The sequence below is a fragment of the Narcine bancroftii genome, chromosome 5 (genome assembly GCF_036971445.1).
Source record: "Narcine bancroftii isolate sNarBan1 chromosome 5, sNarBan1.hap1, whole genome shotgun sequence".
Classification (NCBI taxonomy): Eukaryota; Metazoa; Chordata; class Chondrichthyes; order Torpediniformes; family Narcinidae; genus Narcine; species Narcine bancroftii.
In genome coordinates this window covers 180,417,637-180,436,668 of record NC_091473.1, presented here as the reverse complement: position 1 = coordinate 180,436,668, position 19,032 = coordinate 180,417,637, and positions in this window count along the sequence as shown.

The window sequence follows — 19,032 nt, the reverse complement described above, 5'->3', positions numbered from 1 at the left end:
CTTAGCACACCCTCACACAGACACACCTACACACAGACACCCACCCCCCCAGCATGTGCGTGCACACACCCCTCCACACACATACACCTAGCCACACCACACATACACCCACCCTCACACACACACCCACCCCCACACAGACACACCTTAGCACACCCTCACACAGACACACCTACACCCACCAACCCTCACACATACACCTACACACCCACCCTCACACACACACACACACCCACCCACCCCCACACAGACACACCTTAGCACACCCTCACACAGACACCCACACCCCCAGCATGTGCATGCACACACCCCTCCACACACGTACACCTAGCCACACCACACATACATCCACCCTCACACAGACACACACACTCACCCTCACACAGACATACATACACCCACCCACTTGTGCTTATTTCAGGACAACCCAGCATCTGCAGACTTTCCTGTTGTGAATGGCAGGTGCAGGGTGCAGTACTGCTCCTGGCCCCCAGAGGACAGCGACGCTCCACCTTGTAGCCCAGTGCGTGATATATCTCAGTGGGTCGGTGTGTGTGGGAATTGCCCCCCGGACTCACCGTCACCCCATCAATTTTGGCCCATCAATCCACCCTGCCATTCTGTCACGAGCTGATCCATTCTGAGATTTTCTGTTCCTTTGCTTGTTTCTTGAGGTGCTCAGGCCTGAAACATTGGTTATAATGATCTACTGTGGACGCTGTGAGACTGGCTGAGATCCACCAACTTTTCTGTGTGTTTTACTACAGTCACAGCATCTGAAGACTTCTGTGTTTCACTGATCCATTTTGCCACTCAGCCCATTCCTCTGAGACTAACAACCTAGCCTCAACATGGACAAGACAAAGGAGATGATAATGGCCATCAGGAGGACCAGGAATGACCGCCCTCCACTACACATCAAGAACTCTGTAGTGGAGCGAGTGGAGACACCAAGTTCCTCGGAGTTCACTTCACTAGTGACCTATCGTGGACACTCAACATTTCCTCACTTGTCAGGAAGGTGCAACAGCCACTGCACTTCCTGAGAAGACTTGAGGACGAGGCCATCAGCCCCCGTCACGTCAACCTTCTACAGGTGTTCTGTTGAGACTGTCCTGGCTGGCTGCATCGCTGTGCAGTATGAGCGCTGCAGAGAAATGGTCAATCCACAGGACCATAGGAGTGGCAGAGAGGATCACTGTGGTCTCCGTCTACCCCTACTGATGTGATATACCGGGATCATTGTCTGAAGAGGGTGGACAAAATCATTGAGGACCCCTTCCACCCTGCATATGGCATCTTTCAGCTGCTCCTGTCAGGGAAGAGATATAGGAGGATCAGAGCCAGCACCACTAGGCTGGGGAACAGCTTCTTCCCACGGGCAGTGAGAACGCTGAACGACCAAAGGAACTGCTCACACTGACCACCCAGGACTCTCATATTCATGAAACAAGATTTATTTTCTTTACTGTATGTACATACAAATTGTTTGTAAATGTGTGCACCTAGTCTGTCTATGTGTTTTCATGGTTTTACACTGAGGACTGAAGATCGCTGTTTCATCTGGGGAACTTTGTCCTCTCCGTTAGTAAAAGTACTTTGCTTTCTACAGATGTTGTTTGTTGCTGAATCCCTCTGGCATCAGGCTTCAAGTCAACCAGACCTCAGAACAGCTGGTAGCACAGAGAAGATAGCTGTAGAGAACCCAGCAGTGCCTACAAGATGCCCTGCAAAGGCTGAGGACTCTGTGACCTCTGTCTCCGAGGCTGACGTCAGAACCTCATTCAAGAGGGTGAACCCTTGCAAAGTGTCAGGCCCTGACGGTGAACCTGGCAGGTACTGAAAATCTGCACCCACCAACCAGCCGGAGCATTCATGGACATTTTTGACCATTCATTGCTGCAGTCAGAGGTCCCCACCAGCTTCAAATGGCCATCAATCACCCAAGAAGAGCTGTGTGAGCTGCCTCAATGACTACCGCCCAGTAGCACTAACTTCTGCTGTGGTGAACTGCTTCGAGAGGCTGGTCATGGCCAGAATTAACACGAATCTCAGTAAAGACCTGGACCCACTACAACTCGCTGATCGTCACAATCACTCAACTGCAGGTGAAATATCGCTGGCCCTCCACTCAGCTCTGGATCACCTCGAAAACACAAATTCATGCATACATCTCTTCATCGACTACAGCTCGGCCTTCAATACCATTATTCCCTCAGTGCTGGTCAACAAGCTTCAATCCCTGGACCTCTGCACCACCCCCCCCACCCCTGCAACTGGATCCTTGACTTCCTCATCGGAAGACCGCAGCCTGAACGAATTGGAGACAATGGAGGAAGGTAGATCGGTTTGCTGATCGGTGTCACACCAACCACCTTGTACTCAGTGTTAGCAAAACCAAGGAGGTGATTGTGGACTTCAGGAGGGTGTCAGGGGAACACGACCCAGTTCTCATCGAGGGCACAGCAGTGGAGAGGATCAAGAACTTCAAATTCTTGGGGGGTCAACATCTCCAAGGATCTGTCCTGGAGCCTCCACATTGATGCAATCACAAAGAAGGCTCACCAGCGGCTAGACATTGTGAGGTGTCTGAGGAGATTCAGGATATCTCGTAAAGATACAAAGACTCTCGTAAACCTCTACAGGTGGATCGTGGAGAGCATTCTGGCTGCATCTCTGCCTGGTATGGAGGTGCCAACGCTCAGGACAAGAATAAACTCCAGAGGGTCGTTAACTTGGCCTGCGACATCATGGTCACCAGACTCCACTCTATCGAGGACATCTACACAAGGCAGTGTCTTAAGAAAGCAGCTTCTATCCCACCCCACCCAGGCCGTGTCCCCTTCACTCTGCTACCATCAGAAAGGAGGTCCAGGAGCCTGAAGATGATCCCCCAGCGGCACAAAGATGACTTCTTCCCCCACCCCTGCCATCAGATTCCTGAATGGACAATGACCCCCAGACACGGCCTCCATGAAAACTATAGAAATGTTCGCCCTGTGACGTTGCTGCAAAACAGAATTTCATAACAATAAATTCTGATTCTGATAAAGATGTGGCTGGGAATCAGGGGCCGGAGCTGCAGGGAGAGGACGGGCAGGATGGGGTTTCACCTGTTGGAGGATGAGGGTTGGACAAACTGGTGAGGAATTGATGGGGTGGATAGTGCTTGGCCCAGAGCAGGGAAAATTGGTCACCTGAGGATGCAGTTTTAAGGTAGGGGGGGAGGGGTTAACAGGAACCTGAGGGGGATCATTTTTACCCAGAGGGCGGTGGGTGTGGGGATTGGGCTGCCGGAGGAGGGGGTTTTGCAGGGACTGTTCTTAGTTTCGAGCAGTCGTTCTCAATGGAAGTCTGAAGGACCCTTCCCCCACGAACCCCTCCGGGGCCACAGCATTTCAGTGGAAGCCTTGATTTAACCCCAGGTAACATAAATATTCTTTGTTTTTTTTATGTAGTTGGCACGAAGTACAGAAGAGACCAAAACGTGAGGGAAGGGGGCTCAACAATGTTGACCAGAGTCCGGGTGGGGGGGGGGGCACAGCCAAAGGAAGGTTAGAATGGCTGGTTTGAAGGGATATGGAGCCACACATGGGCAGGTGGAACAGATCCGTGGATAGGATGGGTTGAGAGGGACGTGGGGCAGGTGGGATCAGTGTGGGTAGGTCATTTGGATGGATCCGTGGATAGGACGGGTTGAGAGGGACATGGGGCAGGTGGGACCACTGTGGGTGGGATATTTTGGTCAGCATGGGTAAGTTGGTCCTGTTTCCACACTGATTGACTCCATGCACCATCAGGACAATGCAAGAGGAAGTCCACAACAATATGTAGAAAGTCATTTATTGACAAACATTATGGCCATGATCCGATTCTCATGAACGGCACAAGGCCAGCATTATCACATATTTACAGAGAAGGATGTGGGAGCTTTGGAAAAGGGGCAGAGAAGATTCACCAGGATGTTGCCTGGATTGGAGAAAGTGTCTTATGAGGCAAGGTTCACAGAGCTGTGAATTTTATCTCTTTGGAGCGCAGATGGACGGGAGGAGTCTTAACAGAGGTGGACAAGATTCTGAGAGGCGGTGACAGAGTGGACGGTTAGTGCCCATTTCCCAGGGTGGGATCAGAGGATGTCTGTACAAGGTGGGGGGGGGGAGCTTTAGGGGAGAGACAGAGGGTGGTGGGGGCTTGGAATGCATTGTTGAGGGTGGTGGTGAAGGCTGGAACATTGGGAGCATTTAGAAGGCTCTTAGACAGGAACATGGATGGAAGGGAAATAGAGTACTGTGGGGGAGGGAAGGGGGAGATTGTTGGGGCGTCGGGTCAGCACAGCATTGTGGCCTGTATTGTGTGAGACTGTTCTATGTTTACACATTGATTGCAATGCGCTGTGTAAAAGCAGAGACAGCAATGTTTCCCCACCCCACCAACTCCCAGTGTCCGTACAATTTTAGATCCAACTTCCAATTCCTCATGGTTTGAGACCAAGCTCAGCGTGGATCTGTTCGGATGTCACATTGAGGAGAGACTGGACATCAACAGCAAAGCGGTAGACCTATTGCTTGCCCGCCATTTTGCAGATTATATCCCGGTGGTAGTAGTACCTTAAACCCTGGTTCATCTTCTCGTAGTTCATCTTGGGTTTGCACTTGCGATTTCCCCAGCGCCACAAGTGAGAGAGGCCCCTCTTACAATGATGGCAGGGGGATGAAGTCCCTCCCAGGTCTCCACGGAGACCTTGGAACCAGAGAAAACCACAGTAGGCCATAGGATTTGCCGGTCTGTACCAAAGTGTCACTCTTGTCTGGTCCTGTTGACCTGCTTGGACCATATCCCTCCACACACCTCCCATTATAGGACCCATTTCAGTTCTTTTCTACAGTCCGAATTGAGCCTGCATTTGCCACCTCGGCTCATTCCACACTCCCACCACACTCTGTGTGAAGAAGTTCCCCCTAAACATTTCCCCTTTCACCCTTAACCCACGTCCTCTGGTTTGTATCTCACCCACCCTCAGTTGAAAAAGGCGACCTACATTTACTCTCTCTCCCCCTCATCATTGCGAATACCTCGATCAAATCTCCCCTCATTCTTCTACGCTCCAGGGAATAAAGTCTGAACCTGTTTAACCTTTCCCTGAAACTCGGTTCCTGAAGTCCAGGCAACATCCTAGTAAATTTTCTCTACCCTTTTTCTATCTTATTGAGATCTTTCCTGTAGTTCAGTGACCAAATCTGCACACAATTCTCCAAATCTGGCCTCACTAGTGTATACAACTTCACCATAATATCCCAACTTCTGGACTCAATACTTTGATTTATGAAGGCCAAGATACCAAAAGTTCTCATTACAACCCTCCTACTGTGTGGCGCATTGCCCTGGACAGGAGAATCTGGATTCCCACCATGGTGAATGTGTGGACATTAACCTGACAGGTCACTCTGGTGTCTGGGTGCGGGACACTCTGTACGTGTTTGACTGCAGAAAGGAAGGATTTGGGTGGATGTGCCTCCTGTACCCAGGTCTTTGACAAGAAGCAGTGTTACCTCATTGGCATCGGAGAGTTTAAACTCCCAGCTGTCCCCCGTCCAGCTGATGAATGACTGGCAGGACCTGTCCAGGAGCAACTCCAGAAGGAATTGCCATAGTTGGATTTGCCCATGGCCTGGGAATGGGGGGAAGGGAAGAAGGCAAAAGGCCGTGAGGGAAGGAGGGATGTGTGGGGGGGGGGGGAGAAAGTAATGGGAAGGTGAAGAGAGATGGGGAGGAAGTGGAGAGGATGGGAAGGAAATAGGGATGGAAAGGATGGGAGGGAGAGGGGGGTGGAGAGAGAAAATCCAATTTAAATATGAGTTAAATGCATTGTGTTTCCTGTGGTACCTGGATACTGTGGCCCACCTCATCCTGTCTCACTTATGACCTCAGTCGCCATCCAATCCATTCGAGTGATACTATCACCCAGCAGAAAAATTCCACCACCTGTCCACTTGAAATAGATTCTCACATCAGCCACTGACAGGTTGGACACTTTATATAGACACACACGTAAGGGTTTGGGAAGGGGGAAGGGGTGATTTAAGCTCCAACCCCCCCCCCCCCCGCCACCTGCACGTCTTTGGAGCACACGAGGGAAATCTACACAGTGATGGGCATTCGTTTGACAGAAGTTAAGGAGGTGTACGCTATGCTGGCCTTCGTTAGTCAGGGTATTGAGTACATGAACCATGAGGTCATGTTGCAGCTCGAAAAACTGGTGAGACAACACGTGGAATATTGTGGTTAGTTCTGGTCGCCTCATTACAGGAAGGATGTGGAAGCTGTGGAGAGGGTGCAGAGGAGATTCACCAGGATGTTGCCTGGATTGGAGAACAGGTCTCATGAGGCAAGGTTCACAGAGTTGGGGCTTTTCTCTCTGGAACGAAGAAGGATGAGAGGAGACTTGATGGAGGACAGCAAGATTAGGAGTGGACAGCCAGCACCAGTTACCCAGGGCAACTGTATCAAATACAAGTGACTGGTTTATGGTAAGGGGAAGAAAGTTTTGGGGTGTAGGGGACTGGAGGGTGTTACAGAAATAGGGAGGGGTGTATGGGATCAGAGGGGATTACAGAGACAGGGAGGAGTGTAGGGGATCAGAGGGGGTTACAGGGACAGGGAGAGGTGTAGGGGACTGGAGGGGGTTACAGAGACAGGGAGAGGTGTAGGGGACCAGAGGGGGTTAGAGAGACAGGGAGGAGTGTAGGGGATTGGAGAGGGTTACAGGGATTGGGAGAGGTGTTGGACCAGAGGGGTTTCAGAGATTGAGATGTGGGCTCTGTGAGGGCTGCACATTACTCCATATTGAATGAAATTCCATTACTTGTTCACTCAGGTGATGCTGGCAACATTGGTCAGGAGTCCCCTGGAGGGGAGTTAGTCCATGCATCCTGCATCTGCCACATTACCCCCCCCCCCCACCTCCATCTTCAAAGCAAAGAACTGGAGTGTGAGGAGACAAACCTCCCCAAAACCCTGGGTGGTTAGTCCATACACTTCACATCCACCATATTACCCCTTGTTGAAAAAGCACGACCAGGAGAGTGAGGGAACACTCTCCATTCCCCTGGGTGGAGTTAGTCCATGTGCTGTCCATCTACCATATTCCCCTCCTCTCTGCCTACAAGACATGGCACTGGAATGTGAGGGAACATACCCTTGGATGGATTAGTTCATGCACTCCACATCTGCCACATTACCCCCTGTCTAAAAGGCACAACTCAGGTGTGTGAAGAAACCCTCCCTCCTTCCCTCCACAACCCCTATGACGGCTCCTTGTCCCGGGGTGGATGAGTGGAGAGGGGGAAAATGTGTGGGCGGTGGGTGTTTTTGGGTGCATGTGTGGGTTTGTCACCTGACCCTCCTTACCCATGTGTCTAGCTACCACTGTGTCAGCTGCCCGAGGTCCTCTCTGCAACCAGGGACCCTTCCTGTGGCACCTGGGTGCATGCTGGGTCCCCTGATCTCCCTGTCCAGGGAATTCCTCCTTATAGGGATCTGAGCACTCAATGACTCGTCCAAGTCCTTCCCAGCCTGTCCTGCCTTCAAAGTGGAAAGGACATCCCCAATATTCATCTTGCATTATAGCACACTATGTAGATGAGTGGTGCGCGTAGTGGTCTGTGTTCTGGTTCCACACCATCCCTTCACCTTGAACAATACAAATGCAATAGTAGAACCACAGAACACACCAGTGCATAAACAGACCCTTTGGCCAATCTAGTCCAGACTATTAATCTGCCTCATCCCATTGACCTGCACCTGGACCATATCTCTCCACACCCCTCCCATCCACGTACCCACCCAAATTTTTCTTCAATGTCAAAATCACCACTTCAGCTCATTCCACACTCTTACTGCTCTCTGCATGAAGTTCCCCCAATCTACCATTTTAATCATTTCCCCCTTCACCCTCCAGTTCTTGTCTTTCTGAACCTCAGTGTAAAAAAAACCTGATTGCATTTACTCTGTCTCTCCCCCTCATCACTGTAAATACCTCGATCAAATCTCCCCTCGTTCTTCTACACTCCAGGGAATAAAGTCCAAACCTGTTTTATCTTTCCCTGTAACTCGGTTACTGAAATCCGGGCAACATCCTAGTAAATCTTTTCTACCCTCTTTCTGTCTTATTGAGATCTTTCCTGTAGTTCGGTGACCAAAATTGCACACAATGCTCCAAATTTGGTCTTACCAATGTTTTATACAACTTCACCACAACATCCCAACTCCTGGACTCAATACTCTGATTTATGAAGGCCAACGTGCCAAAAGGTCTCTTTACAACCCTGTCCACCTGTGACACCACTTTCAGGGAATTCTGTATCTGCGTTCCCAGATCCCTCTGTTCTACTGCACTCCTCAGTGTCCGACCATTTACTGTGTATGTCCTACCTTCTATTTCCAGTGCCACTAACTCCAGACAGCCAGCTTGAATTGGGGTCTCTGGTGCTGGAATAACATCGCAGTAACTGCTGCAATAAGCGAAATGAGCTCAAGCCAGTAACTTGGCCAGCACAGAAGGACCAGTCAATCTTGGTGAACCAGGCAGGTGGTATTGCCAAAATCTTGGCACATAAATCCACAACAACATGAGAACAAGAGTAGGAGTCGGCCATTCGTCCTGTCGAACCTGCTCCCCATTGAGGAGGAAGTCACGTGATGGAGTAGTGACCGGTAAGAAAATACCAGACCTCTCCAGAAAAGTTAAAAAAAGGTAGAGAAAAAACAAAGTCACTAACACAGAAACCATAACAAATTGAAAGTGAAAGTGTGGAGAAAATGGCAGCAAAGAAAGAAAAACCAAAACAACGGGAAGAAAAGAAGAAGGAAGGATGTCGGAAGAGGAAGGTGAATGCCTTACCGGTATGAGGAAGCCCGCCGTGGAGAGAGAAGTCCGCTCCCTGAGGTCAGTGGAAACCCCAAACTCAGGACTACAAAGATGGCTCATGGAGCCAAACAAAAGTGCTCAACTGCGCATGCGCGAAGCACAAGACAAAAATAATACCGATGGGAGGGGAGACCAGCTGAGGAGTAAATCTCCACAGCTGAAACAGACAACTACAACACAACAGCAAGACTCTCAACAGGAAAACATAGAAAATAATGGGAACAAGAAGGAAGAGAATAAAAATAGGAAATCAAAGAAACAACAGATGACCAACTCAGAGGAAGAAGACCAACACCAAGACACTTTTAATAAAAATAAGAAGAACAAAAATATCCAACAAAATAAAATAAACAATCCAACAAGAAAACCAGAAGAGACAGAGGTAAAGGACACAGATCCTGGAGTGGACTCAGAAGAAGAGGAGGAAGAACACAGAGAAATGGAAGATGAAGGGAAGGGCAAGGTCATGGATATATTTTTTTAAAGAATATATGGAAACATTAAAAGAATGGCAGTCACAAGAATTCAGTGAAATAAAAATAAGAATAAAAAGTACAGAAGAAAAAGTGAATAGATTAGAGATGATCATGTCAGATATAGGAAAAAGAGTAGACAAGGTGGAAGAACGAGAAACAGCCATAGAAATGGAGGTAGATGACTTAAAAAAGAAATTAGAAGAATCTGATAAAAAAGTTAAAGAAACACAGGAGCTGTTAGCTCAGAAGATAGATATAATGGAAAATTATAATAGAAGAAACAATATAAAGATAGTGGGCCTTGAGGAAGATGAAGAAGGCAAAAATATGAAAGAATTTATAAAAGAATGGATCAGAATTTCAGGAAGAAATGGAAATAGAAAGGGCACACAGAACATTAGCCCCCAAACCACAACCACAACAAAAACCAAGATCCATTCTAGTAAAATTCCTAAGATATACAACAAGAGAAAATATATTGGAGAAGGCAATGAAGAAAATAAGAGAAGACAAAAAACCATTGGAATACAAGGGTCAAAAATTTTTTTTTCTATCCAGATATAAGTTTTGAACTCCTGAAGAAGAGGAAGGAGTTTAATGCAGCAAAAACGGCCCTATGGAAAAAAGGTTATAAATTTATGTTAAAATACCCAGCGGTACTTAAAATAGTTATCCCGGGGCAGCAAAGCAAACTATTCTCGGATCCGGAAGAAGCACAAATTTTTGCAGAACAACTGCAAAACAGACAGAGAGATGAAGAGATGTAACAAGAACAAAAATGACAACAAACTATATATATATATATATATATATATATATGTGTGTGTATATAAAAATAGAGTATAAGTAAGAACTAAGAAGGGAAAGAAAGGGAAGAAAGGAAGTAAGGAGGGAATTAAGAGAGTGACCTTTGTTATATATGAAGATTAAAATCTTTTCTGGGTGGGGGGCTGGCTGGGGAAGAATAACAGTCACTGTGAAATCAGTTGAAGCTTGCGAGCAGATTCGCAAATCCAAATGGAGAGGGGAGATGTGGTTGCCTGACAAGGGACAAAGGGCAACTCAGAAAGGGGAGGGACTATTGGGGTTAAAGGAATTTTAGATATGAGAATAGTGGAAATATTTTATGTTTTAGAAATGTTGTCTTATAATGTGTTCAAAAAAAGAAAGCAGAAATGGATAAGAAGGGAAGGTGGTGATGAGGAAACAGAAAGGAAAGATATACAAAGTATGAAATGACTATGTTGAACTATATGACTTTAAATATTAATGGAATACATAACCAAATCAAAAGGAAGAAACTGTTAAATTTACTGAAAAAAGAAAAAATCGATATAGCATTCGTACAAGAAACACATCTAACTAAAGTGGAACACAAGAAATTAAAGAGAGATTGGATAGGACATGTAACAGCAGCATGGTATACTTCAAAAGCTAGAGGAGTAGCTATATTAATCAACAAAAATGTACCAATTAAAATAGAAGAGGAAATAATAGATCCAGCAGGGAGATATCTAATGATAAAATATCAGATATATTCAGAATTTTGGAATTTACTCAATGTATACTCACCTAATGAAGAAGATCAAAAATTTATGCAAGATATCTTTTTGAAGATAGCAGATACGCAATGGAACATACTAATAGGAGGGGATTTTAATCTTAATTTGGACTCAAATATGGATAAAACTGGAAAAAAAACTAACTGAAAGAACAAAGTAACCAAATTTATAATTAAATCGATGCAAGAAATGCAACTTTTGGATATATGGAGGAAACAACACCCAAAGGAAAAGGAATACTCATATTATTCGGGAAGACACAAAACATACTCAAGGATAGACTTATTCCTGTTATCAGTCCATATTCAAGGGAGAGTTAGGAAAACGGAATATAAAGCTAGACTATTATCGGATCACTCACCCCTGTTATTGCCAATAGAGCTAGAGGACATCCCACCAAGAATGTATAGATGGAGATTAAACTCCATGCTACTTAAAAGACAGGATTTTAGAGAATTAATTGAACGACAAATTAAAATGTACCTTGAAATAAATACGGAATCAGTGACAGATAAGATAAGTTTATACTATGGGACGCAATGAAAGCGTTCATCAGAGGGCAAATAATAAGTTATGTAACTAAGATGAAGAAGGACTACAATTGGGAAACAGAGCAGTTGGAAAGAGAAATAACAAATACAGAAAAAGAATTAGCAATAAAGGAAGATACAACTAAAAGAAGAGAATTGGCAGATAAAAAAATAAAATATGAAACACTACAAACATATAAGGTGGAGAAGAAGATAATGAAGACAAAACAGAAATATTATGAGCTAGGTGAAAAAACACACAAAATCCTAGTGTGGCAGCTTAAGACAGAACAAACTAAAAGAATGGTATTGGCATTAAGGAAAAAGGACAAACAAATTACATATAATCCAATGGAGATCAAGGAAAACTTCAGGGAATTCTATGAATAACTATATCAAACTGAAAATGAAGGGAAAGAAGACAAAATAGATGAATTTCTAACTAAAATTGAACTACCGAAATTACAAACAGAGGAGCAAAATAAATTAATAAAACCATTTGAAATAGAAGAATTACAGGAGATATTAAAAAAAACTACCGAACAATAAAACACCAGGAGAGGATGGACTCCCAATAGAATTCTATTAAATATTTAAAGACTTATTAATTCCTCCCCTCCTGGAAGTAATCAACCAGAATGATAAAACACAAAACATACCAGATTCATGCAAAACAGCAATAATTACAGTAATACCAAAGACGAGGAAAGATCCACTAGCACCAGCATCATATAGACCAATATCTCTACTTAACACAGATTATAAGATAATAGCTAAACTATTAGCAAACAGATTAGCCGACTATGTACCAAAAATAGTAAATCTAGACCAAACTGTATTTTTTAAAAAAAGACGAACAATGGACAATATCTGTAAATTTATTAACTTAATTCATGCAGTAGAAGGAAATAAAACTCCAACAGTAGCAGTTGCTTTAGATGCAGAGAAGGCCTTTGACAGAGTAGAATGGAATTATTTATTCAAAGTACTACAAAAATTCAGCCTACCAGAGAAATATATTAATTGGATTAAAGCATTATATAAGGGGCCATTGGCGAAAGTGACAGTAAATGGATATATATCAAAACAATTTAACTTAAGCAGATCAACAAGGCAGGGATGTCCACTATCTCCCTCACTGTTCGCGTTAGCTATAGAACCACTAGCAGAACTGATAAGAACAGAAAATAAAATAAAAGGGATAAAAATAAAAGAGAAGGAATATAAAATCAGTCTATTTGCAGATGACGTTATAATATACTTAACAGAACCAGAAATATCAATAAAAGAATTACATAGGAAATTGAAGGAATATGGAGAAGTGTTGGGGTACAAGATCAACGCAAATAGAAGTGAAGCAATGCCAATGAATAATGCGGATTTCTCAAAGTTTAAGAAAGAATCATCATTTAGATGGCAAACGCAAGCAATGCGATACCTAGGTATACAACTAAATAAAAACCCCGTTCATCTATATAAACTCAATTACCATCCATTAATGAAAAAATTACAAGACGACTTAGAGCATTGGAAAGACTTACCACTAACACTGATAGGAAGGATAAACTGTATTAAAATGAACATTTTCCCAAGGATACAATACCTATTTCAGTCATTACCAATACGCTTAACAGAGAAATTCTTCAAGGAGTTAAAGAAAATAATAAGGAAATTTTTATGGAAAGGGGGGAAACCGAGGATAGCACTAGATAAATTAACACAATGGTACAAACAAGGAGGCTTACAACTACCAAACTTTAAAAATTATTATAGAGCCGCACAATTAAGATACCTATCAGATTTTTATCAAACAAGGGAAAAACCAGATTGGACCAGATTAGAACTAGATAAAATAGGGGAGAAGATATCTGAACATATACTATATAAATGGGATGAAAAATTGGTACAATGTAGGAATTCACTGGTATTGCATCATCTGCTCAACATTTGGAAGAAGATTCATGTAGAAAGGAATAAAACAAATTACCAACTACCAAAACTAATATTGATGCAAAATCAGCTAATCCCTTTTACAATAGATAACCTTTCCTTTAGAGAATGGGAGAGAAAAGGGATCAAAAGAATAGAAAATTGTTTTTCGGGAAATAAATTATTATCCTTTGAACAAATGAAGGATAAAAATAATATAACTCACGATACAATGTTTGCATACTACCAACTGAAAACCTACTTGAAGGACAAATTGGGAAACAGTCTGAGGTTACCAGAGAGAAGTAATTTTGAATATGTGATTACAGACACAATGATAATCAAAAAATTTGTAACAAACATGTACATCAAACTGCAAGAAAAGGACAATGAGGAAACAAATCGTAAACCTAAACAAAAATGGGAACAAGATCTAAACATAAAGATAAAGAATGAAACATGGGAGAAGCTATGCTCTGGAACTATGAGAAATACAATAAACACGAGGTTACGTATGGTATAATATAACTGGATACACAGGCTATACATCACACCTCAAAAGTTAAATAAATGGGACCCAACAGTATCAGACAGATGTTTTCGCTGTAAAAAAGAAACGGGAACAACAATTCATGCAATTTGGACATGTGAGAAAGTGAAAAAAATTTGGGAAGATCTAAACCAGATATTAAATAAAATCACAAAAAGCAATAGACCAAAAAACCCAGAGATCTTCCTCCTAAGTAATATAAGAAACAAAGAATTTGGATTCGATTTGGTTGGAGCTCAAAAATGATTTGTTATGATAGCCCTTGCAGTAGCAAAAAAATGTATTATGTCAACCTGGAAATTAGAAGATAACTTGAGAATACAACAATGGTACATAGAAATGAATAAATGTATTCCATTAGAAAAAATAACATATAATTTAAGAAATAACATTACAATATTCGAACAAATATGGGAGCCATACATGAAACACAATAGAGAAATCCTACCGTGGACTTCCGCCACCTAAAATGACAGAAGGAGAAGATAACGAAAAGAACTGACTCATTGGAATTTCTTGTTTATTTTTATTAAGTGACAACATTGTTTAATGGGTTTAATGTATCTTATAGATTGAACTTCAAATAAATGGGAAAGGGAGTGAGGGAGGGAGGGAAGGGAGGGGGGAAAAAGGGGGAGAAAACAACACTGTATATATTTAAGAAGAAAAATGTCTGTATGTATCTTGGTCAATATGGTTTATAGTGTGAAAAATAAAAAAATTAAAAAAAAATTCTTCAATGAACTTGTCAATGTATTAACCCCCCACCCCTTACTTTCTGCCATTCTTTCTTTCTTTCTTCTTCTTTGGCTTGGCTTCACGGACGAAGATTTATGGAGGGGTATGTCCATGTCTGCTGCAGGCTCGTTGGTGACTCTATGATGACTGCCGTCATTGCACATGAACTCCTCAGACTTGACATCGACATAGCCACTCTCAGTGAAGTCCGCCTTGCAGATGTAGGCAGCCTCCAAGAACGCGGCGCGGGCTACACACTCTACTGGTCTGGCAAGCCTATGGATGAATGATGCCTATCTGGTGTAGGCTTCATTGTCAAGAACTCCATTGCCTCCAAACTCGAAATCCTCCCGACAGGCCACTCGGACCGGATCATGTCCATCCGACTCCCCCTTCAAAACAAGTGTCGCATCACCCTCATCAGTGTCTATGCTCTAACCCTCCAGGCGGAACCAGCAGAAAAGGACAAGTTCTACACTGATCTGCGCAACCTCATTCAACGCACCCCGACAGCCGACAAGGTTGTCATCTTTGGCGACTTCAACGCTCGCGTCAGCAAAGACTCAGAAATCTGGCCAGGAATCCTGGGCAAGCATGGAGTCGGCAAGTGCCTCCTGTTGGAGCTCTGCGCAGAACAGCGGCTTGTCATTACAAACACCCTTTTTCAGCAGAGGGATAGCCTGAAGACTACCTGCATGCATCCCCGATCCAAACACTGGCACCTCTTGGACTACATCCTGGTGCGAGAAAGAGACAAACGAGATGTGCTCCACACCAGGGTCATGCCCAGCGCGGAATGCCACACTGACCACCGGGTTGTTCGCTGCAAGCTCAACCTTCACTTCAAGCCAAAGTCCAGGAACAGTAAAGCCCCCAGAAAGAGGTTCAATGTTGGAAACTTGCAGTCAGACTTCCAGGCAAACCTCAAAGCAAAGCTCGAGGATGCAATCCGCCTCACGGACTCATCCCCTGAAACCCTCTGGGATCAGCTGAAGACTGCCATACATACTGTTTGTGGGTGTATTGATTAGGGGTGAGTGTGTATTTGTGTGCACACGTGTGTATTGTTTGCTTGTGTGTGTAATGTGTAGGGGTGTGTGTTTTGTGTCTATGTATGAATGTGAGTGTGTACATGTGTGTAGTGTGTGTGTGTATTGTGCAGAGGTGTGTGCTTTGTATGTGTGTGTATTGTGCGTGCATACATGTGTGTGTTTGTGAAGGGAAGTGTTTTGTGTGTATACATGTGAGTGTATTGTGTAGGGGTGTGTGTATTGTATGTGTGTGTATTGTGCGTGCTTACATGTGTGTGTTTGTGTAGGGAAGTGTTTTGTGTGTGTACATGTGTTTATTGTGTTTGTGTGTGTATTGTGTAGGGGTGTGTGCGTATTGAGTAGTGGTGTGTGTATTGTGTGTGTGCGTGTACATGTGTGTATTGTGTTGGGGTGTGTGTTTTGTGTGTGTGTACATGTGTGGGTTGGTGCGAGAACACAGCCTTGCTTTACGCCATTGTTAATGGAGAAGGGTTCAGAGAGCTCATTGCTGTATCTGACCCAACCTTGTTGGTTTTCGTGCAGTTGGATAATCATGTTGAGGAACTTTGGGGGGCATCCGATGCGCTCTAGTATTTGCCAAAGCCCTTTCCTGCTCACGGTGTCAAAGGCTTTTGTGAGGTCAACAAAGGTGATGTAGAGTCCTTTGTTTTGTTCTCTGCACTTTTCTTGGAGCTGTCTGAGGGCAAAGACCATGTCAGTAGTTCCTCTGTTTGCATGAAAGCCGCACTGTGATTCTGGGAGAATATTCTCGGCGACACTAGGTATTATTCTATTTAGGAGAATCCTAGCGAAGATTTTGCCTGCAATGGAGAGCAGCGTGATTCCCCTGTAGTTTGAGCAGTCTGATTTCTCGCCTTTGTTTTTGTACAGGGTGATGATGGTGGCATCACGAAGGTCCTGAGGCAGTTTTCAATCTTCTTCAGCATGATGCTGAACCAAGCCATGAAAGACCTCAACAATGAAGACGCTATTTACATCCGGTACCGCACGGATGACAGTCTCTTCAATCTGAGGCGCCTGCAAGCTCACACCAAGACACAAGAGAAACTTGTCCGTGAACTACTCTTTGCAGACGATGCCGCTTCAGTTGCCCATTCAGAGCCAGCTCTTCAGCGCTTGACGTCCTGTTTTGCGGAAACTGCCAAAATGTTTGGCCTGGAAGTCAGCCTGAAGAAAACTGAGGTCCTCCATCAGCCAACTCCCCACCATGACTACCAGCCCCCCCACATCTCCATCGGGCACACAAAACTCAAAACGGTCAACCAGTTTACCTATCTCTGCTGCACCATTTCATCGGATGCAAGGATCGACAATGAGATAGACAACAGACTCGCCAAGGCAAATAGCACCTTTGGAAGACTACACAAAAGAGTCTGGAAAAACAACCAACTGAAAAACCTCACAAAGATAAGTTTATACAGAGCCGTTGTCATACCCACACTCCTGTTCGGCTCCGAATCATGGGTCCTCTACCGGCATCACCTACGGCTCCTAGTACGCTTCCACCAGCATTGTCTCTGCTCCATCCTCAACATTCATTGGAGCGACTTCAACCTTAACATCGAAGTACTCGAGATGGCAGAGGCCGACAGCATCAAATCCACGCTGTTGAAAATCCAACTGCGCTGGGTAGGTCACGTCTCCAGAATGGAGGACCATCGCCTTCCCAAGATCGTGTTATATGGCGAGCTCTCCACTGGCCACCGTGACAGAGGTGCACCAAAGAAAAGGTACAAGGATTGCCTAAAGAAATCTCTTGGTGCCTGCCACATTGACCACCGCCAGTGGGCTGATATCGCCTCAAACCGTAGTGAGGTGGGCTCTGCGGTCTTCTTCAAAGGAGGTTGCTGCCCACCAAACAGTGAGGCGCCAAGATGCACGGTTTGAGGAGCCGAAGAGGAGTGTGGGCAGCTGACGTGTTTGTGCGTGTATTGTACAGGGGTGCTTTGTGTGTGTGTACATGTGTGTTTTGTGTGTGTATTGTGTAGGGGGTGTGTGTATTGTTTAGGGGGTGTCTTTTGTGTAGGGGTGAGTATTGTGTAAGTGTGTGTGTTTTGTGAAGGGGGTATGTGTATTGTGTAGAGGGGTGTATTGTGTAGAGGGGTGGTGGGTGTAAGATATAGGGGTGTATTGTGTAGGCATGTGTGTAATGTGTAGGGTGGTGTGTATATTGGGTAGGGGGTGTATTGAGTATTGGGTATGGGGGTGTGTATTATGTAGTGGGATGTGTGCATTGTGTAGGGGGTGTATTGTGTAGGTGGGGATGTATTGTGTAGGTGGGGGTGTATTGTATAGGGGTGTGTGTGTATTGCGAGGTGTGGTGTGTGTATTGTGTATGGGGTTGTATTGTGTATGGGGTGTATTATGTATGGGGTGTATTGTGTAGGGTGTGTATTGTGTAGGGGTTGTGTATTCTGTAAGGTGTGCGTATTGTGTTGTGTGTGTATTGTGTTGAGGTGTGTGTATTGTGTAGAGGTGTGTGTATTGTGTAGGGAGGTGTGTGTATTGTGTAGGGTGGGGTGTATTGTGTAGTGTGGGCCGTATTGTGTAGTGGGTGTGCATTGTGTCGTGGGTGTGTGTATTGGGTAGGGGGTGTGTGTATTTTGTAGGGGGTGTGTATTGCATAGGGGGCATATATTGAATAGGGGGTTATTGTGTAGGTGGTGTGTGTATAGTGTAGGGGTGTGTTTTTTGTGCAGGTGTGTGTATTGTGTATGGGTGTGTGTATTGTGTAGGGGGTGTGTGTTGTGTAGGGGGTGTATTGTGTAGGGAGTGTAGTGTGTAGGAGGTGTATTGTGTAGGGGTGTGTGTATAGTGTAGGGGTGTGTTTTTTGTGCAGGTGTGTGTATTGTGTAGGGTGTGTGTGTATTGTGTAGGGTGTGTGTGTTGTGTAGGGTGTGTGTGTTGTGTAGGGTGGTGTATTGTGTAGGGGGATGTATTGTGTAGGGGATGTGTGTTGGGTAGGGGTGTGTGTATTGTGTAGGGGGTGTGTGCATTGTGATGGGAGTGTTTATTGTTCTGGGGGGTTGTATTGTGTAGGGGGTTTGTGTATTGTGTAGGGGTGTGTATTGTGTAGTGGGATGTGTGCATTGTGTAGGGGTGTGTATTGTGTAGGGGGTGTGTGTATCGTGTAGGGGGTGTGTGTATTGTTTAGGGGGTGTGTATTGTGTAGGGGTGTGTGTATTGTGTAGGGTGTCGGTGTATTGTGTCAGAGGTTTATTGTGTAGGGTGGTATGTGTATTGTGTAGGAGGTGTGTCTTGTGTAGGGG